Genomic DNA, 12,135 nt, shown 5'->3' on the forward strand with positions numbered 1-12,135 from the left:
TTTGCAAGGACTTTTCACATCTGTTGAAGTTTAGATTAATTATTTTATTCTCCTAGCACTCCTGTGAAGAAGGTAAGTAGTGTTCCTGTTTGGGAAAACTAAGCCCATGGTTATACAAACAATCTGAGGCACAGCCCAGGTCTCTAAGCTCTGTGCTGTGTCCTATTCACAGTATCATTCTTGCTTTCTTCATTGCACTCAAGTTCCCACATAAACCCAAGCCAGTTGCCTGTTACATGGTATGTCTGATGGATTTTTGCATTGGTACAAGATGTGTGTACATGGTATGAAACCTTTTAAAATATAATGCAGAGAACATCAAGGCTCCCAAAATATTCCACTATGGCCATAGGAGGAAAGACAGGCATGGTGTCTGAATTTCATTGCATTGAAGATAATGCAAACTTTTTCTCTCAGACACAAATCTCTACTGAAGAAGAAACTGATAGTGATTTTCACATCTCTGGATTGTTAGTGAGCCAGTCACATCATCTGAGAGAGGGAGGGGCACTGCAGAAAGAATGTGGAAAAACAGGCAATCATCATAAATTTGTCCTGAAACCTCACATTGCCCAAATCACATAGGTATTGAGATACCAAAGAGAGTAAAGCTGAAAGACATGGCTATCTTAATGTGTTTATGGAATGCAGGAATCATGCAGATACACATCATTTATGCCTATAATTGTTTCCAGTAGGTGGCTGCCTGTCACCTCACAGGATTTAAGTACTGTAAAATAAGAGCTGTCATGCCTCATAAGAACAACAGAGGCTATTCAAATGCATCCGATGAAGTGAGCTGTAGCTCACGAAAGCTTATGCTCTAATAAATTTGGTAGTCTCTAAGGTGCCACAAGTACTCCTTTTCTTTTTGCGAATACAGACTAACACGGCTGCTATTCTGAAACCTGTAAATCTGATTACCTGTGATCTGGATGGGGAAAATTCAGAGGTCCACAGAAATACTATTCTACCTAGCAGTAATTTTATTCTTGGGTACACAAAGCAAAACAAAACATCCCCTAGTGACTACATTTATTTAAAAAACAAAGTATTGTATTCCCAAGGTAAATAAACAAAGAAATTAGTCTTTGAAAAACCTATTAGTCATCTAGTTCATCCTTCTGCAAATGCAGGTTTGTTCATAAGAATGGCTATACTCTGTCAGACCAAAGGTCCATCCAGCCCAGTATCGTGTCTACCGCCAGTGCCCAATGCCAGCTGCCCCAGTGGGAGTGAACCTAACAGGTAATGATCAAGTGATTTCTCTCCTGCCATCCATATCCACGCTATGACAGAGGCTAAGGACACCATTTCTTACCCATCCTGGCTAATAGCCATTAATGGACTTAAGCTCCATGAATTTATTCAGTTCTCTTTTAAACCCTGTTATAGTCCTAGCCTTCACAACCTCCTCAAGCAAGGAGTTCCACAGGTTGACTATGCACTGAGTGAAGAACTTCCTTTTATTTGTTTTAAACCTGCTACCCATTAATTTCATTTGGTGGCTCCTAGTTCTTACATTATGGGAATAAGTAAATAACTTTTTTCCTTATTCACTTTCTCCACACCACTCATGATTTTATATACCTCTATCATATCTCCCCTTCAGTCTCCTCTTTTCCAAGCTGAAAAGTCCTAGTCTCTTTAATCTCTCCTCATATGGGACCTGTTCCAAACCCCTAATCATTTTAGTTGCTCTTTTCTGAACCTTTTCTAATGCCAGTATATCTTTTCTGAGATAAGGGGACCACACCTGTACGCAGTATTCAAGAGATGGGTGTACCATGGATTTATATAAGGGTCATAAGCTATTTTCTGTCTTATTCTCTATCCCTTTTTTTTTTTTTTTTTAAATGATTCCTAACATCCTGTTTTGCTTTTTTGACTGCCACTGCACACTGTGTGGATGTCTTCAGAGAGCTTGGAGTCATTGTGGATAGTTCTTTCTCCCGATTAGTTGTAGCTAAATTAGCCCCCATCATATTGTATGTATAGTTGGGGTTATTTTTTCCAATGTGCATTACTTTACAGTACATTTCATTTGCCATTTTGTGAGAACTTTTTGAAGTTCTTCACAGTCTGCTTTGGTCTTAACTATCTTGAGCAGTTTAGTATCGTCTGCAAACTTTGCCACCTTACTGTTTTACCCCTTTCTCCTGATCATTTATGAATAAGTTGAATAGGATTGGTCCTAGGACTGACTCTTGGGGAACGCCACTAGTTACCCCTTTCCATTCTGAAAATTTACCATTCATTCCTACTCTTTGTTCCATGTCTTTTAACCAGTTCTCAGTCCATGAAAGAATCTTCCCTCTTATCCCATGACAACTTAATTTACGTAAGAGCCTTTGGTGAGGGACCTTGTCAAAGGCTTTCTGGAAATTTAAGTACACTATGTCCAATGGATCCCCCTTGTCCACATGTTTGTTGACCCCCCTCAAAGAACTCTAATTGATTAGTAAGACATGATCTCCCTTTAGATCTTCCTTATAGAATAGGTTTGAAGATTTGTTCTGATTCAAATTATAGTAAACATGTGTAACCCTTCTGCCAGGTGGAGCCGGCAGCAACCTGGGGGGTTGCAACCTAGGGGGTCCTCTTCAACAATACAACAGAGAACCTGCTTAAGTCCCCACCCAGTAACCTGAGGAAATTACACACCCTCTCTGGGTGCCTCTGAGAAGCAATACTTCCCTACTTGCAAGCACAGTGTAGAAAAGAAACTTTTAATGGAAAGAGGGAAGTCACCTGACATTAGGGAAAATGTCACCAGCAGGATTCATAAATATAAAACTGAGCAGGATGCCCACCCCTGAGTGTGTAGGGCAGTGTCTTCTGCCTCATGTTCTTGAGTTCTACAACCAAGAGTTCCTTTTCTGGGCCCCTTCTCTGCTCCCTCACCATACCTCACTCAGTGGTTGTCCTTGGTCAGTGGGGACCCAGGGTTCAGAGCTGCATCTATGTGAGTTCATGTCCCACCAGGGGAAGAAGGCACGTTGCTTGCTCTGCCATTTGAACACCTGCTCTGGTGGGGTGGCCAGCCAGTCGCTGTTACTCTCTGCTAAATGCCCTGCTTGCTGCTCCTGCCAGCTGTCTGTTGTTCTCCTTCTGCTGCCACCCACATCTCTGCTGTGACCTCTGCAGGTCAGTCTCTTGAGGTTCCACACAACTCTTAGTGATTGTCAGTCCTTAGTGATTTTCAGCTCTTAGCAGGCTGGGGAGAAATGCTGTCCCAACAGGACAAGTGATTTCAGCTCTTCCTGAGCACTTACAATAACAATACTCCTAATATACCCTATTTAGCTCTATCTTTGAACAGTGGGGATGAACAGGTTAAACCCTTAGGAAGAGTCTATACCTTCTGGCAGGGACACCTGTCCCTACCCCCCTTACTTTCAGAGGTGTCTGGCATTTGAGCCCCTGGCTTAGCAAGTCCCTTTCAACTGAGGGTGATCCCTCAATCGGGATAGGCTCAGCACAGTTCTGCTCCCCTTTACTCATACAATAAAGATAACAACATTACTAACAACAGTCCACTACCCTTGCATTCAGTACTAAAGTGATTTGTAACCCAACACCAGCCAAAGTTGATCACTTGGAGCTACACAGCTCCTGTCTGCTGGATACCTATGCAGAGTGTGTTTGCTCTTGAAGTCTCACCCCTCCCCAACTAGCTGTCGGGGAGAATTCATTCAGATCCTGCTTACACATGCAAACAATGACACTTCCACCACTTTTCTTGGTAGACTGTTCTTCTTTTGGAAGGTGCTTTCATTGAGAAATCCATTGAAATTAGGCTTTTCCTGATAGTCACTGTCAAGGTTCCTTCCCCACTCTGAACTCTAGGGTACAGATGTGGGGACCTGCATGAAAGACCCCCTAAGCTTATTCTTACCTGCTTAGGTTAAAAAATTTCCCCGAAGGTACAAACTTTGCCTTGTTCTTGAACCGTATGCTGCCACCACCAAGCGTTTTAAACAAAGAATAGGGAAAGAGCCCAGTTGGAGACATCTTCCCCAAAAATATCCCCCAAGTCCTACACCCCCTTTTCTGGGGAAGGCTTGATAAGAATCCTCACCAATTTGTACAGGTGAACACAAACACAAACCCTTGGATCTAAAGAACAATGAAAAATCAATCAGGTTCTTAAAAGAATAACTTTAATTAAAGAAAAGGTAAAAGAATCACCTCTGTAAGATCAGGATGGTAAATACCTTACAGGGTAATCAGATTCAAAACATAGAGGAACCTTAAATTATAAAAAGACACGCAAACAGGAATATATATTGCATCCAGCACAGCTTATTTTACCAGCCATTAAACAAAAGAAAATCTAACACATTTTCTAGCTAGATTACTTACTTACTAACTTTACAGGGGTTATAAGACTGCATTCTTGATCTGTTCCCAGCAAAAGCATCACATAGACAGACCAAACCCTTTGTTCCCCCCCTCCAGATTTGAAAGAATCTTGTCCCCTCATTGGCCATTTTGGGTCAGGTGCCAGCAGGGTTACCTTAGCTTCTTAACTCTTTACAGGGAAAGGGTTTTGCCTCTGGCCAGGAGGGATTTTATAGCACTGGATACAGAAAGGTGGTTACTCTTCCCTTTATATTTATGACAGTTACTGAGAATTTTCTTTTGCTTGACTTACTTAATGAACCATTACCCTCCACTTACCTTCCCCCCCCCCCCAAAAAAAAAAAGCTTAAGGAAAAATGTCTTCAAAGTACAGTTTGTTTGAATTAATAACTAAAAGAATCATAAGATTGTGTGCAGTATAGTTGTAGTCATGTCAGTCCCAGGATATTAGAGAGACAAGGTGGGTGAGGTAATATCTTTTACTGGACCAATTTCAGTTGGTAAAGAAGAGGTCTGTGTAGGTTTGAAAGCTTGTCTCTCTCACCAAAAGAAGTTGGTCCAGTAAAAGAGATTACCGCACCCACATTGTCTCATTATAAGATTGTCCTTTGTAGACTTATTTCCATACATGAAACAACTAGCAAACCTTTTAATGAATACAACATACTAGGAAAATGTTTAGCTTCTTGTAAATATTGCTGTGTCTCAGGGAGCAAAGCCTCCCTGTTTTCCACAAATGATTTGTAAAGTTTCATGAAGCAAAACTGGAGCATAAACCAGCCACTAGAAATCTGATTGTGTCAAAGGGCAGAGCCTGAAATTTTTGAGGAACATACAGATGTAGCATCAAATAGATAGGAATCAGGTACTTATACCATATAGGATTCTCGCATGTCCATTTTATAACAAATGTCAATCTTACTAGATCAGAGGTTTTCAGACTGTGGTGTGAGCACCCATAGGGGGGCAGGAGGAACATTCAGAGGTATGTGGGGGGGAGGGGGTGTGACTGGCGACACCAGGCAGCTTGTGCCAGCCCCCAGGGAGGGAGGGCCACCACTACCCCCGACTCACTTCAGCAGGCCACCCAGCCTGTGGGTCAGTGTCAACATCCACCCTTGCTGCTCTGATTTTTGCTCCCGGCAGCCCTGCACCCAGAGCTGGCTCTGCCCCCAGAGACCATTACACATGCCTTCCCTCACTCTGAAATCCCCAGAGGGGATGGGCAGAGGATAGATATTGGCCCTGCCCTAGCCGTGCAGCCTGGCTGCAAGGTAGAAGCAGCTCACTGCTGAGGAAGCCTTGCTTGTGCCATTGGTAAGTAACTGTGTATTTGAAATTTACAAGTGTAGGTAAGGTAATTAAAGTTGTGTTAAGGTCTCTGTTTAGGTTTATGAGTAGACTATCCAGCTTACTTTTGCATGTGTCTATTTTATGTCCAGGTTAGAGGAATGCAACCAAACATTGTAACTCAAAGTTGGCAAACTGTCTCACTAGATTAGTAATGCATCAGGGCCCTGCAGTTCATTTTGCCTTGTAGTTATACCCTTGTGTATCATGCTAAGTAATTTTGCTCCTTTGTTGTTTACTTCCTTCAAGAATTTGCAGAATATTGCACTCCTTTAGACATGTTTAGGTCTTTTAATATTTCTTCCACCTGCAAATAGTTTCTGTTGCTCTTCTCTGATCTCCTTCCAACTTGTTAATATCTTTCTGTCACTGGGGTGTCCCAAAATGAGTGCATTATTCCATTCTGAACAGAGCTGGATTATTTCCTCTTTGCTTTGAGACACAATGCTCTACGGATGCAAGCCAAAATTCCATTGGTCTTTTTTTTGCAGCCTTTTTCACATAAGCTCGTGTCTGATTTGCTGTCTGCTATCATCACTAGGTTTCTTTCAGCACTGCAGCTTTCCAGAGTAAATTCTCTCTTTGCATAGGTGAGTTTTAGCTTACTTCTCACTAGAGTGATTAACTTGCTTTCCTTTTATTTTCATTTTTTTATTCTATGTGCATATTTGTGAGCTCTCTAGAATCTAGATTTCCAGTCCTATTGACTTCACATGTAATCTATAAAATCTGTGGTAAATTAGGAAGCAATAAAACCAGACTATTAAAGAGATAATTTAAGAAAACTTCAAAATATTTCTTCTCTGGCCTTAGATACTCATATCAATTCCTATTCTTTTTACAGTTTATTTGCTGAGTAGAGGACATGCATAGAGTTATTCAAAGTCAGAAAAAATTAGTGCATCACAAAGAAAAAATACTGTTTTTTAATCACAGTATATTCTTCCGACCCCCTAATCCTCTTGAGTATGAGTGATTTTGGTCAATGAACTTTTAGTTGTCTAGAGTTACTTCAGTTAATTGGCAGAGGTTAGTGGTTAAGATGCCCTACAAGCTTCTTTAGTTAATCAGTGTATTAGTCATTAAGGTGCTTTCATATGTCTCCAGCAATTATAATTATATGCATACAGTACTGTTCCCTTCTGGCAGTATAATTACACTAGTTTTGAAAAGGCAATTTTGTGGATCAAAAAGTCTATATATATGGAAGTGTGTGTGTGTGTGTGTGTGTGTGTGTGTGTGTGTGTGTGTACACACACAGAGGATTCCCTTTTGTCATTGACCTTCCATTCTAGATGGTGACAACTAGTTGGCCTGACAGTCTTTTCAGGATTAAACTCTACCCTGTATGAGCAGGATGTCAGAAGGGAATGAATGCATTCAAACAGGGCTGGTTCCTGGGGTGGGCTGTAAATAACATATACTGAACCCAGGTGTGTTTTGTGGAGGAGTTAGGGCAACGGTGAATGGAGATTTCCCATTGCACAGGAGGAGGAAGGAATCTGTATATGACCCATCCAGGCTGGGTGAAGATAAAGTGGTAGACAAATCACAATTCCCCAGTGTAATAATGGTCTGACAAACAGGATTGCTGGCAAGAAACTGATGTTTATTTCCCGGTCCCAGTTCACAGATGTGGGCCAGGAATGTAAAATTGGGCTGTCAAGCGATTAAAAAAAGTAATTGTGATTGATTGCACAATTAATGGTGCTGTTAAACAATAATAGAATACCATTTATTTAAATATTTGTGGATGTTTTCTACATTTTCAAATATATTGATTTCAATTACAACACAGAATACAAAGTGTACAGTGCTCACTGTATTTATTTTTGATTACAAATATTTGCATTGTAAAAAACAAAAGAAATAGCATCTTTCAATTCACTTAATAAAAGTACTGTAGTTCAATCTCTTTATCATGAAAGTTGAACTTCCAAATATAGAATTATGTACACTTTTTTTTTTTTTGAATGCAGGTTTTTTTTGTAATACTTTGGAGCCTACAAGTCCACTCAATCCAACTTCTTGTTCAGCCAATCACTCAGACAAACAAGTTAGTTTACATTTGCAGGAGATAATGCTGCCCTCTTCTTATTTACAATGTCACCTGAAAGTGAGAACAGATATTTACATGCCAGATGCGCTAAAGATTCTTGTGTCCTTTCATGCTTCGACCACCATTCCGGAGGATGTGTTCATACAGATGATGGGGTCTGCTCGATAACAATCAAAAGCAGTGCAGACCGATACATGTTCATTTTCATCGTCCGAGTTAGATTCCACCAGCAGAAGATTGATGTTCTTTTTAGGTGGTTCGGATTCTGTAGTTTCTGCATCTGAGTGCTGCTCTTTTAAGACTTCTGAAAGCATACTCCACATCTTGTCCCTCTCAGATTTTGGAAGGCCCTTCAGATTCTTAAACCTTGGGTCGAGTGCTGTAGCTCTCTTTTGAAATCTCACATTGGTACCTTCTTTGCGTTTTGTCTAATCTGCAGTGAAACGAACATGTGCTGGGTCATCATCCATGACTGCTATAACATGAAATATATGGCAGAATGTGGGTAAAACAGAGCAGGAGACATACAATTCAGTATATGAGTTCAGTCATAAATTTAATGAAGGCAATTTTTTTAACAATTTTTTTTTTAACATCAGCATGGAAGCATGTCCTCTGGAATGGTGGCCCAAGTATGAAGGGGCATATGAATATTTAGCATGGGGTAGGCAAACTATGGCCTGCGCGGGCTTGATCCGGCCTGCAAGCTGTTTTAAGCCAGCCCTTGAGCTCCTGCTGCAGAGCTGGGTCTGGGGCTTTCCCCGCTCTGGCACTGCAGCCGGGGAGCAGGGTTGGGGGCCGCTCCATGCGGCTCCTGGAAGCAGCAGCATAGCCCCCCTCTGGCTCCTACACACTCCAATGGGCCCCTCCAGTGGGAGCTGCAGGGGTGGTGCCTGCGGACGGGACAGTGTGCAGAGCTGCCTGGACGTTCTTCCACATAGGAACTGGAGAAGGGACATGCCACTGCTTCCAGGAGCCACTTGAGGTAAGTGCCAATTGGAGCCTGCACCCCTGAGCCTCTCCCTATGCCCCAAATCCCCTGCCCCAGCCCTGATCCCCCTCCGTCCTCCAAACCCCTTGATCCCAGCCCAGAGCACCCTCCTACACCCCAAACTCCTCATCTCCAGTCCCACCCCACTTCTCCACCCCAGCCCAGAGCCCCTGAACGCCTCATTTCTGGCCCCACCCTGAAGTCTGCACCCTCAAGCAGGGCCCTCACTCACCACCCTGCACCCAACCCCAATTTTGTGAGCATTCATGGCCTGCCATACAATTTCCATTTCCAGATGTGGCCCTCGGGCCAAAAAGTTTGCCCACCCCTGATTTAGCACATCTGGCACATAAATAAATAACTTGCAATGCTGGCTACAAAGGTACCATGCGAATGCCTGTTCTCAATTTCAGGTGTCATTGTAAATAAGAAGCAGGCAGTATTATCTCCTGTAAATGTAAACAAACTTGTTTGTATCAGCGACTGGGTGAACAAGAAGTAGGACCAAGTGGACTTGTAGGCTCTAAAGTTTTTTACATTATTTTGTTTTTTAGTGCTGTTGTATAACAAAATTCAACATTTGTAAGTTGCACTTTCATGATAAAGAGATTGCACTAAAGTACTTGTATGAGGTGAATTGAAAAATGCTATTTCTTTTGTCATTTTACTGTGCAAATATTTATAATGAATAATATAAAGTGAGTGTACACTTTGTATTCTGTGTTGTAATATATTTGAAAATGTAGAAAAACATCCAAAATATTTAATACATTTCTGTTGGTATTCTATTGTTTAACAGTGTGATTAAAACTGCGATCAATCACAATCATTTTTTAAAATTGGGATTAATTTTTTTGAGTTAGTCACATGAGTTAACTACAATTAATCAACAGTCCTCATATAAAAGGTTAATACCCCTATCACCTGAGAGGGGTCAATATCCACTGACTTCAGTAATGTTACACCCAAGGAGGCTCAAGGTATTATCGCCCTAGAGGACTTAGTCAGCACTCAGCAGCTCACACACAACAGCATGTGGCCCTGCTGCACAACCAGCAAACATTAGCTTTGTATTTTATTTTCCATCTGCTTGTGGGCTGGGGCCCTGTGGAAGTTCTGTTGGGAGTGCTGCTGCCCACCCTGTACTGCCCCTATAAGAGAGTAATTCAGTGTCTCTCTTGGGGTTGTGTCCCAGCAAAAAGAAACTATTCAGTTTAATGCAGCCCAAATTTAAATAGTAGTAGAGTCTCAGGGCTGGTTTGCTTCCATGAAGCTCTCACTGGATCTGTTTACTACCTGGGATCTCCTCCTGTGTGCTGGAGATACTTCCAAACTGCCCAAAGGCCCATCTGGCTGCTCAGAGATTGCACATTTCCCTCAGCCAGTGCTCCCCTTGCTAAAGGACAGCAGCTGTACCCAATTCCAGCTGAGATGCTTCTGGCTTCCCAGTTCCTGCACTGACTTTTTTCTTACTTTCCAGGAACATAGATATCTGTAACTTGGGAGCCCTGTGCTGCTACAGTATTGTGTCAAGCCATTGGGAGTTTGGGGACCTTTTAATGAGGAGTACAGCACCTTCTAGGATTGAACCCTGTCCTAGGGTGTGCTTCCTCCCCCCCCCCCCCCCCGCCACGCATATTGAGTTTAATTAGGCCAGGTGGCTCAATCAGCCAATTAAGATGCAAGGGTAAGATTTAGGCTGGAGGGCAATAATTAGAAGGAAGCTCATCTGTGAGGGAACAGGCAAGGCTTCCAAAAAGCTAGGAGACAGGCAACAGGCGATAGAATGCAATTTTTCTCCCTGCTGTCTCCCTGGGGGGTTCAGGAACACATGAGGAAGGGTTTACCTAGTAGGCCAGAGAGAGAGAGAGAGAGAGATTAGGAAGGTTAGTGAAGGAGAAGCAGGTAAGAGAGCAATAAAGTTGGTGAGGACCCAGACTGTGCTTGCTACAAGGTCCTGGACTGGACCCCAGGGTAGAGGATAAGTCTGGGTTCCCATACCATCCACTGCAGAGTGCTGTTGCTTAGTACAGTGAATGGGAAGATTGCCTGAAACATTGTGGAAGTGATATAGTCATGGCAGCAGGTGCGAGGACTGCCTGACATTGTGCAGGCAGACTTTGAAAGACCTCCCTTCCTGGAAGGGGTAATCACAGTGTGACCTGGATAGAGGGCTGAGTCATGAAGTGGCCATGTGGCTCTACTTCTGCTCATTGAGTTGCAGTAACAGTGGAAGAGAAGAAAGTAAGTGCTGAACTAGGTGTAGCTAATCCCCAGAATTGCTAAAAAGGGGTGCCTTCCAGTGTTGAGTAAAGTGCCTTCTTACAAACCCTTAAGGTAAAACTTGCTATCTGCCCAAATTCCATTTCCCCCTCAATATGCCTGAAAAGAAACGATTTCCAAAATAGCTCTGTCTTATTGCTTTATCAAGCAACAGTTGAGAGCTGAAATGCTCCTCCTCTGGCCTGTTAAATCTTGCTCCCTAACCAAAGAAGCATATAGCCACGCTGGAGATGCGATTGATGATGTGTATGTTAACTTGTTCCAGCAATCAGTCCACGTGTTAAAAAGGGGAAAAAAGCCCCTTCTTAATATCCACTAAACATCAAACATTTTCATTTTTATGACTCAAGTTGTTTTTAACCTGCTTTAAAACATAACTCGTTGTAGAGGCAGTGAAGACTGATTGTCAGGTGATGGGAATATTGATTTTTGTCATCTGTAGCCAGATCAGGTGATTGAATGAGGAAATAAAGTTGAATGTTTACACCAGTTCCTTAGTATTGCAGCATATCCTGGCTATATTTGGTTTTGTGCAATTTAGCAATGGCAGTATTTTATCTGTAATGAAGGTGCTGAGTGCTTTACAATTTTTCATAAAAAAATTCTACTGTCATTATGATTGAGGGGATTGAGAAATAGGCAGACACTATGTAGGAGCTATAAGAGCTGAAACATACACATGCATATAACACCCTGGCATTTGCACTTACATTTAAAAAGTCAACTGCTCCTTAGTTGCTGTTCCTTTCTGGAGCTCTGGAAAACTTTATGAAACAAAAATATTTTGATGTGACATTACCAACATCATTTTCACATACAATCTTTTTTAGTCTGTACTCTCAGTTTCATTGCAAGTTTCAGCAACTGCCTGGGGATAAGGGAATCAGAGAAAAATACTTTCTGTGTTTTCACAGCCAGCAAGGTGGAAGATCACATGGTTGGGATTAATGGTTCAGTAGTGTAGGAATGGATAAACTGGAATAGCATGCCCTGAAGCTAAAACCACACACATTTTGGACAGTTATGAGAGACATGCAAAAGGTTCAGATTATTTGGATTGAATGATCACCCAAAAATTTGAAATCAG

At 42.0% G+C, this 12,135-nt stretch overlaps 1 long non-coding RNA gene across 1 annotated transcript in view; it reads left to right on the top strand.

The window, feature by feature from the left end:
- The first annotated feature begins 10,589 nt into the window (after positions 1-10,589).
- The window catches only part of LOC122456279, a 95,339-nt gene continuing 93,793 nt past the window's right edge, over positions 10,590-12,135 (top strand). The window contains exon 1 of the long non-coding RNA XR_006275089.1: positions 10,590-10,670. This is a non-coding gene — a long non-coding RNA (uncharacterized LOC122456279). The remainder of the gene's footprint in view (positions 10,671-12,135) is intronic.

Source organism: Dermochelys coriacea, chromosome 1 (assembly GCF_009764565.3).
Source record: "Dermochelys coriacea isolate rDerCor1 chromosome 1, rDerCor1.pri.v4, whole genome shotgun sequence".
Classification (NCBI taxonomy): Eukaryota; Metazoa; Chordata; order Testudines; family Dermochelyidae; genus Dermochelys; species Dermochelys coriacea.